Here is a 7,272-nt window from a genome sequence, read left to right as displayed (position 1 = left end):
GGAAGCCAGCACAACTTGTACAAGGAAAGGTCATGGAAGCTCCATAGACACATCCAAACTCCCTGAGGGACCAAATTGCTGGGCTGAGGGCTGTGGGGACTGTGGTTTCGGGGAACATCTAGCTCAATTGGTATAACATAGTTTATAAAGAAAATGTTCTACTTTCTACCTTGGTAAGCTTTAAAAAAAAAAAAAAATGCTGTGGGTTTGGTCAGTGTTTTGTTGTCCAATGTACGTCTATTGCATCTCATGTCCCAGCTTATCCTTTCCTGGGTGTCTTTCTATTGGTGGTTAGTGCCCCGGAGGCTTTTAAAACGCTAAAAGCAGTAACCACATATTTTTGCAGCTTAAAAACTCTGAGATTCCTTTGTAACAACAATATGAAACTTAATTTATTTCCTTCTGAAACAAGCTCATACCTTCTTGTTAATTCTGCCAGCTACAAACCTAGTCTCTTACAACTTAAATCAATTTCAATTAAGCAGCTGAGTTGCAATGCAAAACGTTGAGCTCAAGACTTGAGAGTTCTTAGTTACCACAGCCCTGAAGAAACCAGAGAAAAGCAGGAAGCAAAAAGAATGCTGTATGGTTTGGGCCTGGTTCCTGATTTCCTCCAAGGATTCGAGGATGTGGGAAGATGCCTTCAAGGTGCTACTTCTGATGCCATTTTCTGTTAAAACAAAAATCATATAAAGCCAATAATAGGTATTGATTGAAGTTTATTGAATATATTATTTGCAAATAGGGGTAACATTTGTTAGAAATATTACAAAGATGAGAAGAACTTCCAAAATTCGTATACCGAATCTTATCGCCCTTGCCATGGAAAAAAAGATGGGAACAAAATTGATAAACAAATATGTGGTCAGGAAGAATTTTTATTTAGCATTGTCTTAAGGAACAATTAAAATAATTACTGATTTACCCTAAACATAGCTCCTAGTCTGACCTTTGGAGACTGTTTCCCAAAACTGCTCGAATTCTTCAAAGTGCCCAAAGCCAAAAACGAAAAGTTCCTACTAGTTTACCTGGACTATTATTTGATTCAAAAGTGGCTTTTAGGAACAATGTTTTTTAAGGCTCAAGATTCAAAAGAACATCTAAGGGCAATGGCCTATGTGGGTTACCCCAACTTCCATGAAACCCAGAAATCTAGATTCCAGGAAAATTAAAATTGTTTAGTCAGTCCTCTTAACTGTACCAGAATCTAACTCCTACCTACACCTGCTAAGGAAAAATCAATGCACTAAAAGCAATAGACAATTTTTAGTTATTATAATACCCCACATTTCTGAAATTTTTGGCACCATGAATGTTTCCTGTCTTTCTTGAAACACTACCTTATTTTAGCTTTGTTGATACCAAATTCCTGTTATTTTTCTCCTGTTTTTCTGATACTATTTCCTGGAAACCTTTGTGGGCATATTTCCTCTTCTTTTCCTTCAAAATTGGTGTTTCTTATAAATATCTATTTGTCCTTCTATGATTTACCAAGTTTCCATACACATTTTTTTTCATGTTCATAAATCTAATATTACCTATATGTTGAGGGCAAAAGTATTAATTTGGAGTCCCCTGAGACAATGATTAGTAATTTATATGTGAGAGGATCTCAGGAAACAATGATAGGTGAGTATAAAACGAGACAAGGATGAGAAGGAAGGCAAAAAAGGGTGTATTGTCAGACAATTTACTACTGTGGGAAACTGGAGGTAAATACTGCTGGCTAATTCTTAGAATCAGAGTAGATTATATGATTCAGTTACCAACCAAAGCTGCAAGAAGGTGAGTGTTTTTATCCAAAGTCTCATAGAAGAACTGCTCCTAGAGTTCTTAATTCCCCAGCACTTTTGGCCTGTATGCAGACAGAGAGGGTACAGTAATCCAGAACAATCTCTCAGGCAAAGAGACATAAGTAGCAGCAAGTTGGGCGAGCATATATAGAAATGGGGAAGGTGGAGGGAATGTGGGTGGGGCAGCCTCAATATCTGCTACAGTCCATCTTTTGTACCACTCCCATCAAACCATAAACCACATAAAGTTTACACCTTACGAGCCTTGTGCGCAGTGGTTAAGAACTCGGCTGTTAACAACAAAGTTGGCAGTTCAAATCCACCAGCCACTCCTTGGAAACCCTATGGGGCAGTTCTACTCTGTCCCATAGGGTTGCTATGAGTTGGAATCTACTCGACGGTAACTGGTCTCTGGTTTATCACTGATTCTCTAAGGTAGCGACCATTCACAACTTTAAGAGAAAAAAAAGAAAAGCTAGTTTATTGGGACAAGCCACACTCTCTGCTGATCCCTTCAATTGATCCCAAGTCTGTAACAATATCATCATCTCCTTTCTCTATCATACATTCTAAACTTCCTTGCTATGGAATAAAACTTTTATTAAAAACAGATATTTACTTTTATTTCAAGAGGCTTTTCTTATACACAAACCTGAAAATTCCTAACCCATAATTATTTTTTCCTTTGGCTTCTCTCACCCTTTTTTTTTTTTTCTCCCCTACCCAAAGTTGCTGATTGACTTTTCTTTCATGTTTGAAGAGCAGTCAATAACAAAACCATTACTTTGTAATTTAATGAAAAAGACTCTGGGCTTTTCCAAATTTCAATTTCCAGAGGTTTCATAGCTAACAACGGGTAAGTTCAGGAGGCTCTTTTTAATGCTAAGTAACCATTAAGTATTTTATCATCATGGAAACTTGTATTTATTAAGCAAAAACTATTTAAGTCTCCATGAATTCTTCATTATCTAGAAGTAGGTTCCTCTTGCAGGAAAACATTGCCCCAATTTGCAAATTGTTTATTAAATTATACAGCAATCAAATATTATGTAATTTTTTGAATTAATGCAAGATTTTATTTTTTAACATTACTCTCTGTCAGCGCTTCTGCTGGTTTAGGTTGCTTGCTCAGTGGATAACATAGACCTGTATCCGTGGGGGCTCCAGTCCCTGATACAATGCTTTGTCATATTATTATTGCTAAAATTACACATTCAAGTGCACACTCATGGAATCCACTGAACATAAGTAAAACTCCTTGCTCCTCACACTATGTGGCAGAAGCATTAGCTTCTTTATCATAGTCAAGGCCATTTCTCCTCACAGGAAAGTAACTCCTTTCTTTACCTACAGATCTCATGTTACAAGAGCCCAAACTGAGCATTAGCCACAGTAGCTTTAATTTTAGTGGAATACATATTGTATCCAGTGGTAGAAGTGTTCTCCCTCATTCCTAGAAACCAGGGACTGTAAACCAGAAGGATTTAGAGTTGGAAACACAAATCACCCAAGTGCGTGATTGTCAGTGATAGTCAGAGGGTCTACCCCTTATTCTATCCCTTGGCTCCCTGATTACATGGGTCACTTGGAGATTGTGTTAAAATTCCAATTATGATTCAGTAGTGCTAGGGTAGAGCCTACAAGTCTGAAACCTTAATATGTTTCCAAATGATGTACAGTGGCTATGAGCTACGGCTGCTAACCAAAATGTCGGCAGTTTGAATCCACCAGCTGTGGTTCTACTCTGTCCTATAGGATCGCTATGAGTCAGAATCAACTCCATGACAATGGGTTTTGGTTATTGCTGCTTGTCCATGGGCCACACGTTGGGTAGTAAAGCTATGATCATTGAGGTTTTTACCTCCTCTCTTATTTCTAGTGGTATGATCCTTGCCATTTGCCCAGAACTTGAACTAAATATTTTCAGAATCCCATCCTGAGAATTTGCTTTCTAGGACCATCGTCGAATCTTTCTGATTCCTCCTCATTTTCTATTCCTAGTCAGTCACTAAGACTATGGATCAATGTCTTTTATCTGTATCTCCAATTTAAACGCTTAATTGTTATAGTGCAATCCATTTCTACAATGTCGATAGACAAATCTAAATTATAATTCTGATCATATTAATTTCTGATTAATACATTTTTAAAAGGAACCACTTGCCCTACGGAAGATGTCCAAATTATTCTTCATGTATGACAAAACCCTGAATATTTACTTAACTCCCAGAATTCCTGTATTTCACCACCTCTAAAACTCTAGTATCCAATCATAATTTTTAATAGTTAACTATTGATTACCAGAAAGAGGTGTACGTGTGAATGATAATACAGAATCTCCAAGGAAACAACTCAAATATGGTATAAAATGAATTTCATATGAATGTATCTTGTTAAAATTAATAGTTAGGAACATTTTTAATTCATATTCAATTCACAACATTTCTATAAGATATATGAGTAAAATGTAAGATATCTCCATTTTATAGGAAAAAAGAAATTGGACTAACGTTTAAGAAACTTGAATTATTACTATCTTACATTTATAGACTAGCTTGAAAAGAATTACATAATTTACCCAAAATTCTACAGCCTTTAATGATAGTTTTGTTTTTTTTAAAAATTCTGACTCCAAATCTAAGCACAACTTTATGCTTCTGTCATATGCAGATCGTATACTCAAGAGATTTTGATTGCTTTATATATTGTTATATGACTAGTGTCTGGCCCAATTATAAAGATGAGATATTTGTACTTAATCCAGTATTATCTCCATTGCTTATCATAGCCTCAAATTTTTCACCATGACCGTGGTTATTATACCCTTGATTTATTTAGTATATGTGTGTGAATTATAAATTTTCAGGAAAATATTGCATTATATTTATGTTGTATTTCTTTTGTTTCCCATATTTTAAACAGTATGAGTTCAATACTAATGTACTGTCTTTAAAAAGTATATATATATACATTCAAGACTTGCATTTCAAACCATTTATCTCTGAACAGAAACCTTCTACCTTAGCCAGGTGTTTACTTTATCATGGGCTGTATATGCAATATCATATGTCTAAGTCAAATTAATCACCTTTATAGGTACCTAACTGTTACTGGTGCTTTCCACAGATTTTCTTTTTTACATTTCCCTGGACACTCTTTACTTTTTGAGGATTTCTGGGTTACTGATACTGTCTCCGTTCTTCAACTTAAATGGCCACTCCTTCTAATCTTTGTTTCAGACTTTGTATTTGCTATTTATCCTAATGTCTACATTTTAATTTTTCTGACTATTATTCTTGGCATTTTCCAAGAACACATATATAAGCGATGGAAACGAGTTTGGACGTTATCCAGAGGAATCAGGAAACAACAGAATCAGTATAATGGTCTAGAAAGCTTTGCCTGTCTATACTGTGGAAAACATTGCAATGTGAAAGTTTAGTGTGGGATTCTGCTGAGATGAACACCAGGGCACACAGAACTCTACATTGTTCATTTCATCTAAGTCTAATTGAGCCATGTGACTTGGGGTCTCATTCTGGAACAATCACAAGTCTGTTTCTAAACCCTCTGTGTTCCTGACTCCTCATCTGACTATAACCCTTTCATGATTAACTGCATGTCCTTTCTGAAATATGCTGTCATCAGCATTATGTCAGGGAATAAGTTTTTTCTTTAAAGTATGAAGAAATCAAACAGACATAGAAATCTCTTAGCATTTAAGGAAAGGAGGAGGGGCCCAGATGTAGAACATCTGATAAAGGGTTTGTGGCAGAAATAGTTAATTGCTGAACCAATCCTCATTTTCAAACCTCTGTTACTACTTTCTACTAAAGATATAGCAAAAGCTAAATATAGTCAACTGCCATTTACCATCAGTGATTCATCCTGAAAATCAGATGTTCTGCCTGTAAACAATAACTTAAAGCCTACATTTATTATTTTAAAACTGCAACATTATGATGTGTTATATTCTACATTTCAACCTCAAATCCCTAACCAATTTTCCTAATGGGAAAATACCTATATACATAAAAAATTATCTTATAGGAGAGAAAATGCTGAAAGTGTTGCATCTTGTCACCACACAACTAATGAAATTGTTAATGAACAGTTGCTTTGTACTCAGTAAGGTGGCAGCTCTTTGTGCCAGATGCAGCCTCCCAGATGCTGTTGTGTGAGAAATATAATCCCATATTCATTCAAGCCACAGAAAGTCAAGTTTTTTCTTAATTTAAGGCAAGAGGCTTTCTAAGTGATACCAGCCATCAAGTAGAAAACTACCAGAAGGCAGTATTCAAATTCAGACACAGGAATATACATTCCCATAAAAAAATCAGGCCCAAAACAGGAAAGAATACTATCCGTCTACTATCTTGTTTGGAAACCCTGGTGGCATAGTGGTTAAGAGCTGTGGCTGCTAACCAAAAGGTCGGCAGTTCAAATCCACCAGGTGCTCCTTGGAAACTCTGTGGGGCAGTTCTACTCTGTCCTATATGATTGCTATGAGTCGGAATCAACTCGACGGCAATGGGTTTGGGTTTTTTTGGTTTACTGTCTTTATTAACTAGAAACCAAATCTAACATAAGCAAACATTTATTGGAAAGCAACTTGATAGCTCACACAGCTGAAGAGGATCTTCAGCATAAGGCAATGTGGAAATCATGAAAAAGGATGGCTTTGGGGCTGGCAGGGTAGCAGAAGCTTGTGAATGTCACTTTGCATTATTACCTTCGGATAACTCCACTCAAGTTTCCTTTATTTCTGTCTGCTGAATACTCAGACTCCTGAAGAGTGAGTCCCTTTTGCGTTGTGTCTGGTGTTCACCCTTCTGGAGATAGTACGAGTAGTCCCTATATGAAAAAATACCGAAGAGATAAAACCACACCACATACTCACACACATGCAGAAGTTTTTCCTATGTTCTACCCACTGGTTATCAAACAAATGTACTGGTTCACACCTGTGCATTCACATGCACTTTTACTATTAGATAATCCCAAAAAAGTGCTCTTGGACATTATGGAATGTCTTCTTCATGGGAGAATATAGAGTCACTTACATTCAGTGGCGTTTTTATGGATTCTTTGACCTCTGATGATGTAATCTCAGGTGGGTCTCATTCATTCTCTAATATAAACACAATAGTAGGAAAAAGGTAGAGGAGAGAAAAAATTAAAATATTATACCATATTTGATCAATTCTTGGTGTATGTGTGTGTACATGTGTGTGTCTGTATGTCTAGCAAGCAAGGAAATACAGAAGTGTATACTGTCTTTTTGCAAATGGTATTCATGTTTTCCATGCTCCATTTTCAATAACTTACCTCTTACCTTCAAATGGACCTTCAGCTGAACAGGAAACTTTGGTAGGTAGAGTGAGGCAAATCTTCAATCCTAAGTAGAATTGTTTAAGATTAATTAACTCAGCCAACACCACAAAATTTTGCCTTTTTGTCTTATTTATGCTAGGAGGCA

This window comes from Trichechus manatus, unplaced genomic scaffold, assembly GCF_000243295.1.
Source record: "Trichechus manatus latirostris isolate Lorelei unplaced genomic scaffold, TriManLat1.0 scaffold00013, whole genome shotgun sequence".
Taxonomy (NCBI): Eukaryota; Metazoa; Chordata; class Mammalia; order Sirenia; family Trichechidae; genus Trichechus; species Trichechus manatus.
Note: the sequence above shows the minus strand (reverse complement) of the source record.